The sequence below is a fragment of the Mastomys coucha genome, unplaced genomic scaffold (genome assembly GCF_008632895.1).
Source record: "Mastomys coucha isolate ucsf_1 unplaced genomic scaffold, UCSF_Mcou_1 pScaffold15, whole genome shotgun sequence".
Lineage (NCBI taxonomy): Eukaryota > Metazoa > Chordata > Mammalia > Rodentia > Muridae > Mastomys > Mastomys coucha.
Genome location: NW_022196897.1, coordinates 85209714 through 85220693, shown reverse-complemented (window position 1 = coordinate 85220693; position 10980 = coordinate 85209714).

Sequence of the window (10980 nt, the reverse complement as noted above, 5' to 3'; positions counted from 1 at the left end):
AAAAAAAAAGATCAGACAAACAACTTTAATAAGCTTATATTCCCCAAGGAAATAGAAGCAGTCATTAAAAGTCTCCCAACCAAACTAAAACAAGCCAAACTAAAATAAAACAAAATAAAACAAACAAACAACAACAACAACAACAAAACAAAACAGAGTAAGACTGCTATAGTGAAGAATTGTACCAGACTTTTAAAGAGGAGATAACAGCAATACTCCTCAAATTGTTCCACAGAACAGAAATAGAAGGAACACTGCCAAATTCATTATATGATAAAAACAAGTATTTGAAGCAAAAAATTATAGAATATATCAGAGGATGGAAAGATCCCCTATGCTCAAGGGTCAGTAGGATTAACATAGTAAACATGGCCATTGTACCGAAAACAATTTATATTTCAATGCAATCCCCATCATAAAGCCAATACAACTCTTTACAGACCTTAAAAGAACAATTCTCAACTCTCTATGAAAAAATAAAAGAAATTTTGGAGGTATCACCCACATGATTTTTAGTTTTACCATGGTGTTATATTAATAATACCTACATGATATTGGCACAAATACAGACATGTTGATCAATAGAATTGAATTGAAGATGAAGACCTAAATCAACACACTCATGGATACCTGATTTTTTAAAAAATGTAACCATAAATACAGATATTTGCATATAGAAGAATGTACATATATCATATTTACCACCCTGAACAAAACTCAAGTCAAAGTTGATCAAAAACCTCAAGATAAAATAAAAAAAACTGAACCTCGTAGAAAAGAAAGTAGAAAATAGCCTTGAAGCTATTGGCACAGAAGGTACTTTCTGAACAGAAAACCAATAGTGAGTATGTTAAGAACAACTAATAAATGGGACTTCATAACAACTGAAAAGCCAGGTGGTGATGGCACACACCTTTAATCCCAGCACTTGGGAGACAGAGGCAGGCAGTTTTCTGAGTTCAAGGCCAGCCTGGTCTACAGAGTGAGTTCCAGGACAGCCAAAGCTACACAGAGAAACCCTGTCTCGAAAAAAGAAAAAACAAAACAAAACAAACAAAAAAACCCCAACAACTGAAAAGTTTCTATATGGTAAAGGATACCATTAATCTGATGAAGCTCTATATTACAGAATGGGAGATGATTTTTACCAATTCACATCTGATAAAGGACTACTATCCAAAGTATATAAAGATATCAAGAAATTATATACAAGCAAATAATCCAATTACAAAATGGTATATGGATATAAATTTTGAATTCTAAATACTTCAATTTCAAATAGTCAAGAAATAGTTAAAGAAATATTCAACATCCTTAGAAATCAGGGAAATGAAAATCAAAACTGTACCAAGATTCCATCATACATGTAACAGAATGTCTAAGACAAATAACACAGGTGATAGCACATGCTGTCAGTGATGTAAAACAAGGGGAATATTCCTCCATTGTTTATGGGAGTACAAAGTTGAATAAACACTATGGAAATCAATATTTTGTTATTTCATAAACTGGAATTGATCTACCTCAAGACCTAACTATTCCACTCTTTGGCATATACCCAAAGGATATTTCATCCTATCACAAGGACACTTTCTCAACTATGTTCACAGTAGCTTTATTCAAAATAGCCTGGAAGTGAAAACAATTTAGATATTCCATACCAGAGAATAGAAAAAGAAAATGTTGTACATTTTCATAGTGGTGTTTTACTCATCAATTTAAAAATATTGACTTCATGAAATTTATAAGCAAATGCATGGATGAAAGAAAAAATCAAGCTGAGTAATATAACTCAGCCTCAGAAACACAGTTATGGAATATATTCACATGTAAGTTTAACTATGCTCTTAAATAAAAGTTAATTAAGCCACAATTCATAGACCCAAAGAGGTTAGGTAAAAAGGTGGGCTATAGGAATGAAGCATGAATCTCCCTGAGAAGGGTAAATAGAATGGATATAGCAGGTGATGTTGGGAAAAGGGGACAGGAGCAAGGGTGATCAGGTGTGGGGAGGATAGAAGAAGAGAGTTTGAGGAGACATGGCTGGAGTTCAGTGCCATTTGGTGGAATGGTGTAGAAGCTCAGTGCACTGGAAACTTCCTAGAAGCTATTAAGATGACACTAATGAGGGCTTCTACCTAATAAAGGAGGATACAATGTCTCAACTGGCCATTTTTGTTAATGATATCAGGTTTCAGTATTGGGACTGGGATACTTTCCATTGAGTTGTTGGCTAAGGCATTCCTGTGCATATTCCTTGACAACTTATACTGATTTGGGGAAAGAAGATTGCCCTCTGGAATTGACAGTCGGGCATCATTGCCAAAACAACTTCTGCTCAGCTCATTGAACATAGGGAGGTTGAGCTGATGAGGGCTGGAAAGTGCCTTGTCTCCTTTCAGGTCTCTATGGATCAATGAAGTACTCTATAGGAAATTGAAAGAGAAACCTGGATACCAAACCCAACCATGGAATTCTTCACATACAGTGAATGCTTCCTGACTGCAAGATGTACAAGGCCAATGGTGGGACATAACATGTAGGAGTAGACAACCAATGTCTGATGTAACTTGAGCCCAAGTCCACAAGGGAAAGCCTATATTCACTTTGACTTTGATAACTAGGAACCAAAGGCTGGATATCACAGAGACCTAGGGTAGAACAAAACACTACTTGGAGAGAAAAAAAAATAAAATGATTCCAAATGATATTCTGCTATATTAATAGATTGGTGATTTATACAGTAGTCATCAGAAAAGACTCCCCTGGCAAAAGATTTGTGAAGGTGCAGAGACTCACAGCCAGACATTATGCTGAGAAAGAGTCTAAACTGAGAGTTTCACTGGCTTCCTCCCCTTGGAGATCCCTGGAAACACCACAGAAATTGGGACGTAATAGGAGTCCAAAAGGACAGTCAGAGAAGAGTCAGATGGAGGACAATAGGAGAACACTGGCCACTGAATCAACTAAGCTTGGGGCATATGGGCCCACAGAGACTGAACTTGTAAGCACAGAACCTGCTGTACCCGGTCATCTACATATGTTATTAGTATTAGCTTGATATTCTTGTGAGACTCTTAACAATGGGTATGAGTGTATCTTTGATCTGTTGCTTGCTCTTGAGACTCTTTTTCTTCTATTGGGTTGCCTTGGATAGTCTCAGTAGGAAGGCTTTTTCCTTGTCTATTGTACTGCTTTTTGTTCTGTTTGGCTGTTGTGTTTTGAAGGTCTGTTCTCTTCTGAAAAGAAAATGGAGGGGGAATGCATTTGGAGGAAATGGTAGATGATGAGGAGCTTGGGGTATATATGTAATGTATGACACAATTACATAATTTAGAAAACAAAAAGTATTTTATAAAAAGGCTTAGCTTCTTTGCATTTTCAGAGACTATAGTAGAATATTTATAACACTTCAGAATTAAGATATGAGCTACTTAAGTTCCTCTGTTTTCTCACGTGTCTATTTGTTTACTATCCGCAGAAACTGAGTTACACAGGCATAATGCTGTGATGAGAAATGGAGAAGTTCTAATAACTTCACTATGAGTTAGATTCCGTAGTTGTACCTTCGATAACCCATTTCCTGATCTATCACAGTGGCCTAGATTCCCACACCTGTGAACCTGAAACTTACCTGTGACCCTGAAATGTACCTGTAAGAAATCTTGCATAAACTCTTAATCTGTTTATTATAAGCTGGTGTCTTGGCTCAGTAGCAGAGTATATGCTTAGGATGTTCACAACACTGGTTCAATTCACTTCATGTAGATACGAGACCAAACAAAAGTATATTTTCATGTAGCCCTGTAAGTGAAAATGTTAAGAAACTATTGTTACTTATGTTGGGGAGAGCAATAATTACCTCTAAGAAGATTTTTGTTTAAACTCTTGAATGTGACAATTAAGTTGCATGGTTTTTGAATATTTTGAACTTTTCAGTTTTATTATTTTATATATAAGCATTTCTGAATGGTAGACTTAGTTAGGTAAGGTTAATCATTAACTTGTCATCAAAGCAGCAGTTCTCCTATCTCACATACAAACCATTGTCAAATCAATGGAAGCCTCTGGACATATCTATGCATATTATCTTAATTATCTTGACTAAACCGCAAAGATCACCTAATTGGGAGGGTCATCATTTCCTATACAGATCTTGGACTATATATGATTAGAAAAAGCTGTCTGAGAATTATCAGGCATACATTCATAGCTTTCTTCTACTTTTCTGTGTAATGTAGCCAGTTCCCTCAAGCTCTTGTGTCTGTGACTCCCTACCATAGTGTACAGAAACTTGAAATGTGAGTCTAAATAATCCATTTCTTCTTTAAACAAACACAGACAGAAACAAAAAGCAAAAACAGAATTAGAAACCTTAATATATAAGCGAAAGATCTGTAAAGTATAGAAAATGATACAACGAAAAAACAAAACAAAAACAAAACAAAACAAACAACCTAGTGTGAGAAAAAGTCCTTTGACAATAACACTCAATTCATTGTTCATTTTTGTGTTGGTCTCCAACTGAACTGCTGCTGCTGCAAAAAAAAAAAAAATATTCCTTTTCTAGTGGCTAAAAGTGCAAATAATTTATAGATTAAGGTTGTGGGCTTGATCTTTTAGTATGGTGATTCCTTCTGGCTTATGACCCAAGCAGGTCATGTGAAAGCGGACCAGTCTCTATGTGTTCATAGGCTCACATCCAAGACCTAGTTTCCTCTGTCTTTTCTCTATCCTTTTCTTTTCTTTTCTTTTTTTACATGACAAAACAAATTCTTTATTTTCTCTCAAGACTAGAGATTCTTTTTATTCATTTTTTTTATTTAGTCTTTTTTTAACCCTCCAGATTTTATTCATCTTCCAGTCCACCCTCCAACTCTTCCACATCCAATACCTCCTCCCCATTCTCCTGTATTCACCAGAATGTCCCCACACCCCCACCTTCCATCCCACCAGACCTCTAAACTTCCTGGGGCTTCTTGTTTGTTAAGGGTTAGGTGCATCTTCTCTGACTGAACCCAGACCAGGCAGTCCTCTGCTGTATATGTGCTGGGGGCCTCATATCAGCTGGTATATGCTGCCAGTGTTTGAAGGATTTCGAGTGTCCAGGTTTTAATTGATACTGCTGGTCCTCCTACATGGTCCCCCTTCTCTTCAGTCCCTAATTCAACCACAGGGGTCAGCAGCTTCTGTTCATTGGTTGGGTGCAAATATCTAAATCTGACTCTTTCAATTGTTTGTTGGGTCTTTTGTGGGAGCAGTTCTGATAGGTACCTTTTTGTGAGTACTCTATAGCCTCAGTAAAAGTGGCAGGACTTGGGACCTCCCCTTGAGCTGGATCCTACTTTCAGGCAATCGCTGGACCTTCTTTTCCTCAGGCTTCTCTCCATTTCCATCCCTGCAGTTCTTTCAGACAGGAACAATTATGGGTCAGAGGTTTGACTGTGGGATGGCAAGCCCGTTCATCACTTTATGCCCTGTCTTTCTGTTGGAGGTGAGCTCTACATACTCCCTCTCCCCTCTGTATGCCATTTAATGTAAGGTTCCTCCCTTTGAGTCCTGAGAGTCTTTTACCTCTCAGGTCTCTGGTACATTCTAGAGGGTCTCCTCTACCTCCTAAGGTTCCCTGTTTCCATTCTTTCTGCTGGCCTCAGGGCTTTAGTCCTTTTCCTCAACTCAATACCAGATCATTTCCCCTTTCCCTCCACTCCACCCCTCTCCTCTTCCCTCCTAAATCCCTCCCTCCCTCTCCCCTTGTGATTGCTTTCTTCTCCCTCCAAGTGTTACTGAGGAGTTCTCACTTGAGCTCTTCAACTTATTGACCTTTCTGAGTTCTGTGGACTATATCTTGGGTATTTTGTTTGTTTGTTTGTTTGTTTGTTTGTTTAGGCTAATATCCACTTATTAGTGAGTATATACCATGCATGTCTTTTTGGGTCTGAGTTACCTCACTCAGGATTATATTTTCTATTCCTATATATTTTCAATCCTAGATGGGTTTTACAATCTTTCTGACTCCTTTTCCATAAAGTTCCCAGAGCTTTTGAGTGGAGGAATTTGTTTGAGACATCCCATTTAGGACTTGATATTACAGGGTTTCTCACTTTTTCTACATTGTCCAGTTGTGGATCTCCATATTTGTTTCCATATGCTACAGGAGGGAGAGTCTCTGATTATAATTTTGTAATATCTATATAACAGAATGTCATAAGGAGTAATTTTATTGGCGTAATCCTTAACCAAACAATAGTATTTGATTTTCTCCAGGTCTATACATATTTCGTGACATTTTCTTTCTCTACTGTATAGAATTTGAAATTTTAAATTTTAAATATTGTATTGTTACTGAAGTATATTTTTCTGATAATGTATAAGCTAATATATTCATTATTAAGATGTTTAACTTTCCATTGCTTCATTTTCCGGTTATTTATATATGTGTGTATATATAATTTTTTTCCGTTTAATAAAGTATTTGGGTCAAAGCTAGAAATCTTTATATGTTTTTCAAAAATAACTAGTTATGTTCTGAATGTGGTAGTTCACTTTTTTTAGTTCCAGATTTCAAGAGACAGGAAACAGGCTTATTTCTATTGTTTCAAGTCCAGCCTGGTCTACACAATGGTTTCTAGGCCATCTAGGGATATGTAATCAGATCCTGTCTTAGGGGAAGAAGAAAAAAGAAAAAGAAAGAAAGGAAGAAAGAAAGGAAGAAAGGAAGGAAGGAAGGAAGAAGAAAGAAAGAAAGAAAGAAAGAAAGAAAGAAAGAAAGAAAGAAGGAAAGGAAGGAAGAAAGCCAGCTAAGCAGCAAGCAAGCAAGCAAGCAGGCAGGCAGGCAGGCAGCAGGAAAGAAGGAAGGAAGGAAGGAAGGAAGGAAGGAAGGAAGGAAGGAAGGAAGGAAGGAGGGAAAGAAAGATCATCTATTTTCTATTTATTCTTTGTTTGAGTAAATATGGATTGTCCCCTATGTATTTAAGATCTATTCATTCTGAGTTTGTGTTTATTTCTGATTTTAAGTAGTTAGAATCAAAATACAAATTCAACTAAAATGCATCTCACTTCTTTGATCCTTCACAGGAATACTTTGCCTCTGAACTGTGTGTGCATAACTGAGTGGTAAGTCAGATTTTTAATCATAGTTCATACACAGAATTGAAGACAACTTCCTTTCCATTGCCATTTGCCTCCTGACTTGCTGTAACATTCCCTTTACTTTGAGTTGTTATAGTCTCACAGTCTGTCTTACAGTTTCCTAAGGCCAAGATGACATAGAGACTCCCATTCAAGATTTGAACAATTTATGTGACCTGAAAGCTTCGCAGTCTCAGGGTAGAAGCTGTGATGTGGAAAACTCATTCTGTTCTAATAGTGTTCCTCTTATAATTTTTGTCATTCTTCGCAATTACATTACCTTGAGATGGATCCCTTTTTCTTAGATATAGCTACGTCTTTCAAGTCTATCAATCTAGTCAGAATATTTCATCTTAGAAAAAGCAAATATCTCACATATGACCAGACAGCCACTTGCCACATCTCTTCCACTTATGTAAAAATTCTTAGTAATGTAACTGCTGCCTGCTTCTCAAAAAAGTAATTCTATTTGCCTTTTTCATGTGTTCATTAACAAGCCAAATGGTTTTAAGCATTCCAAGCTGTATGCACATTGTGTGTGTTTCACTTTAAATATTGTGTCCCTGGGATCTATATTCTTCACTAATTACCTAAGAAACTTTATGGAAGTGTGAAAAAGCAAGAAGTGTTTTTGGTTTCCTACCATAACTTATCATTTCTCAAACAAAATATCATAACTGAAGTCATTTAATATCCTATCTAAAGAATGATTTTTCACCTTATCATTTTGTGTTCTTTTACATTAATTTAATTTATTTATATAGTATGGTTTATTTTCAGATAGATGTTTGTACTACATGTGTGCCTGGTGCCTGCCAAAGTCAGACCCTCTAGTTGCAATGGTTGTGCATCACCATTTTAGTGTTGGTGATTAAACCCAGGTCATCTGTAAGAGCAACGGATGTGTCTTTTGCTGCTGAAACATCTCTCTAAGCCTACATTTTGTGTTTTAAAACAGGTTTCATGATGACCATCAACACTTAAAATCTTCTAACTCCACTTTCCAATACTAGGATTATAGTCATGTACAGGCATATGAAGAAAGAACATTCAGTACCCTTCTGCAATGTGATAGTCATCACTTCAACCATAATTAATATGATGTAAGACAATTTGTGACAAATACTACTTCTCACATAAATATAGATTGGATACCTGGCCAATGCCCTCACTACAAGTAAACTGATAAAACAGACAGACATGCTTAGTAATATATTCTGAATTATGACTTAAAATTTTAATTGTGTAAGTTGCTATAGTTTTTTTACCTAAGAGAGATACATTGAACATTCTGTATTCATTTTGTTTACCGTAGGCACGATCATGTGCAGGGTATTTACCTCTGCACTCTGAAATGCAGCCCAGGGTGACAACCCATTCGCATTTCTGTCCTCTCCATCCTATTTACAAGTTTGTATATAAATTGTCTGCATCAGACAACTTCTTATTTGAATCTGAATTGTGCTGACACCAGAGATATTTGCAAATATTTCTTGACATGTTGTCAAGCATCTTGTCAATTTGTACGTTCAGAATTTATGCACAAGCCGACATTCTAAATGCTGTCCTCAGCTCAAGAAAGATACACTTTCTTTCTATAAACAGGATTTGTCAACAAGATATATGTGAGAGCATAATACTATTCATAACTCAGATGGGGTTTTATCCATTTTAAAATTCTCATGACATTACACCACAATATCGTAAAAGCAGTAATCTTAGAGAAGCTGAAATTAAATGAAAATTAATTATTGACTGTTTACAAGGAATATTTTTTCCGCTTATAATAGTATTTTGTATTAAAATTTGGTAAAAAAGAAAGCACCAAATAGTTTAAAAAGTATAGATAACCTCTTTATAATTTGAAAAACTGAGCTTTGAAAATAATTTCTAAATTAAAAATTGACATACTTCTTAGGAAAAGGGTGATTTTCTATATATCATAGAGATAATATGTGATTAACATAACATACATGTATGCCTTTATCTCATTAAAGAAAAGTTATAGTATCTATGTCTAGATCCCATTGAAAATACTTATTAAAAATTTTTCATATATATACACATATATGCATGAGAATTTCAAAGAATGAATATATATGTATGAATAATAACTGAAGCAGTTCTTCTAGAGGAAACCATGGCTTCTCTGATTCATAAGTGTACTCACCACACCATGTCCCAGGAGACAACATTTCACAATACTCTTACCTGTCTTGCCTGTCCTGCTACTCTTACTTTCTTTATATGCCCTGTTCTGAGATGTATCATGAGGTTTTCATCTGGAGTGGGTGGGTGAAGTGGGAAATGTTGATGTTCTGTTTAAGACTATTCACTTAAAATTTGCCAGTTTTCAGCAGTCTATCAACCATGTATCTTTAGATTAGCCACTATTCACTGTGAAAAGAAACTTCTCAAAGCAAATCTGAGAGTGTCACTTATCTGCTGATCAAAACTTAAATATTTAGAAGGGAACTTGTCAACATATCCCTTCAGCAAAAGAATAGTTGTAGATTCATCTCTAGTGCCAACTACCTCCCAAGCCATTGGCTATACTAAAATTACAAGGTATGAACTCCCTCCTCTAGAGAAGGCTTTGGCACCAATCAGAAAGTAATTATTTTTTATTACTATCAATAAGTTTATTTATTTACATTCCAAATGTTGCCCCCCTTCCTGGTCCTCTCTCCACAAGTTCTTCACCCACTCTAACTCCCCTTTGCTTTTGATAGGTTGCTTTCTCACCCACTCCCACTTCTCTTCCCTAGCATTTCCCTTCCCTGGGGCATCAAGTTTCTACAAGACTAAGTTCAACCTTTCCCACTGAGGACAGACAAGGAAGTCCTTTGTTACATGTGAGGCAGAGGGCAGGGGGCACAGACCAGCCCATGTATGTTCTTTGGTTGGTAGCTTAGTCTCTGGGAGCTCCTAGGAGTCCAGATTAGATGGTAATGTTGGTCTCCTTCTCGGGTTGCAATCTCCTTCATCTCCTTAAGTCCTCTCCATAACTCTTCCATAGGGATCCCTGATGTCAGTCCAATGGTTGGTTGTTAAGTATCTGCCTCTGTCTCAGTCAGCTGCTGATAGATCCTGAGGACAGTCATGCTAGACTCCTCTGAAGAACACTCATGCATCCATTTCAATACTTGACCCACCTTGCCTGGCAAGCCAGTATTGTAGCACAACAGGGCTCCATCTGGGTGAGATCCCTGATGACTCTTCTCACTAGACAGATTGTGTAGCACTTTCCCACACTATGAAGGCTAGCAAGCCAGAAGGAAGTTTCCAGGTTAGTTCTACCATCATTTCTCTTTGTCCTGAAACTGTAGACTTTAGTATTTTTAGAAAGATTCCTATCACTCATTTAAGGTAGAGAACCAAGAGAAATAACAATAGCCTGCACTGTTTCAAGGGTCACTGGCACTCAGTGATTAACAAATCATCAGGGAGGTATGCAACATCAAGCTTAAGAATATTTGATTAATAACCTACAAACCCTTGGAGCACTATTATTCATCCATTTGAGTACCTTCATTTATGCTCAATGAAATACTTTCTATTTCTTATTCCTTTGGTTAGCATTGACAAATATTCATAATAATGAATTTTCATGGATTTTAATACTTGTAAAACATGTATTTAAATGATATTCATGATGTCCATTATCTTTCTGGTTGTATTTCAAATTCTTATTAATATTTGTGCTCTTCCAGTTATCAGTTATTCCCTTCCAGTTTCATGTCTCTTAAGATGTGTTTGTGAGATTCAGTTTTATGAAGGTTGTTTAGAAGAGGATTGGCAAGATCTTATTTACAGGAGCACATGCATGCATCTTATTAGCTACAACAT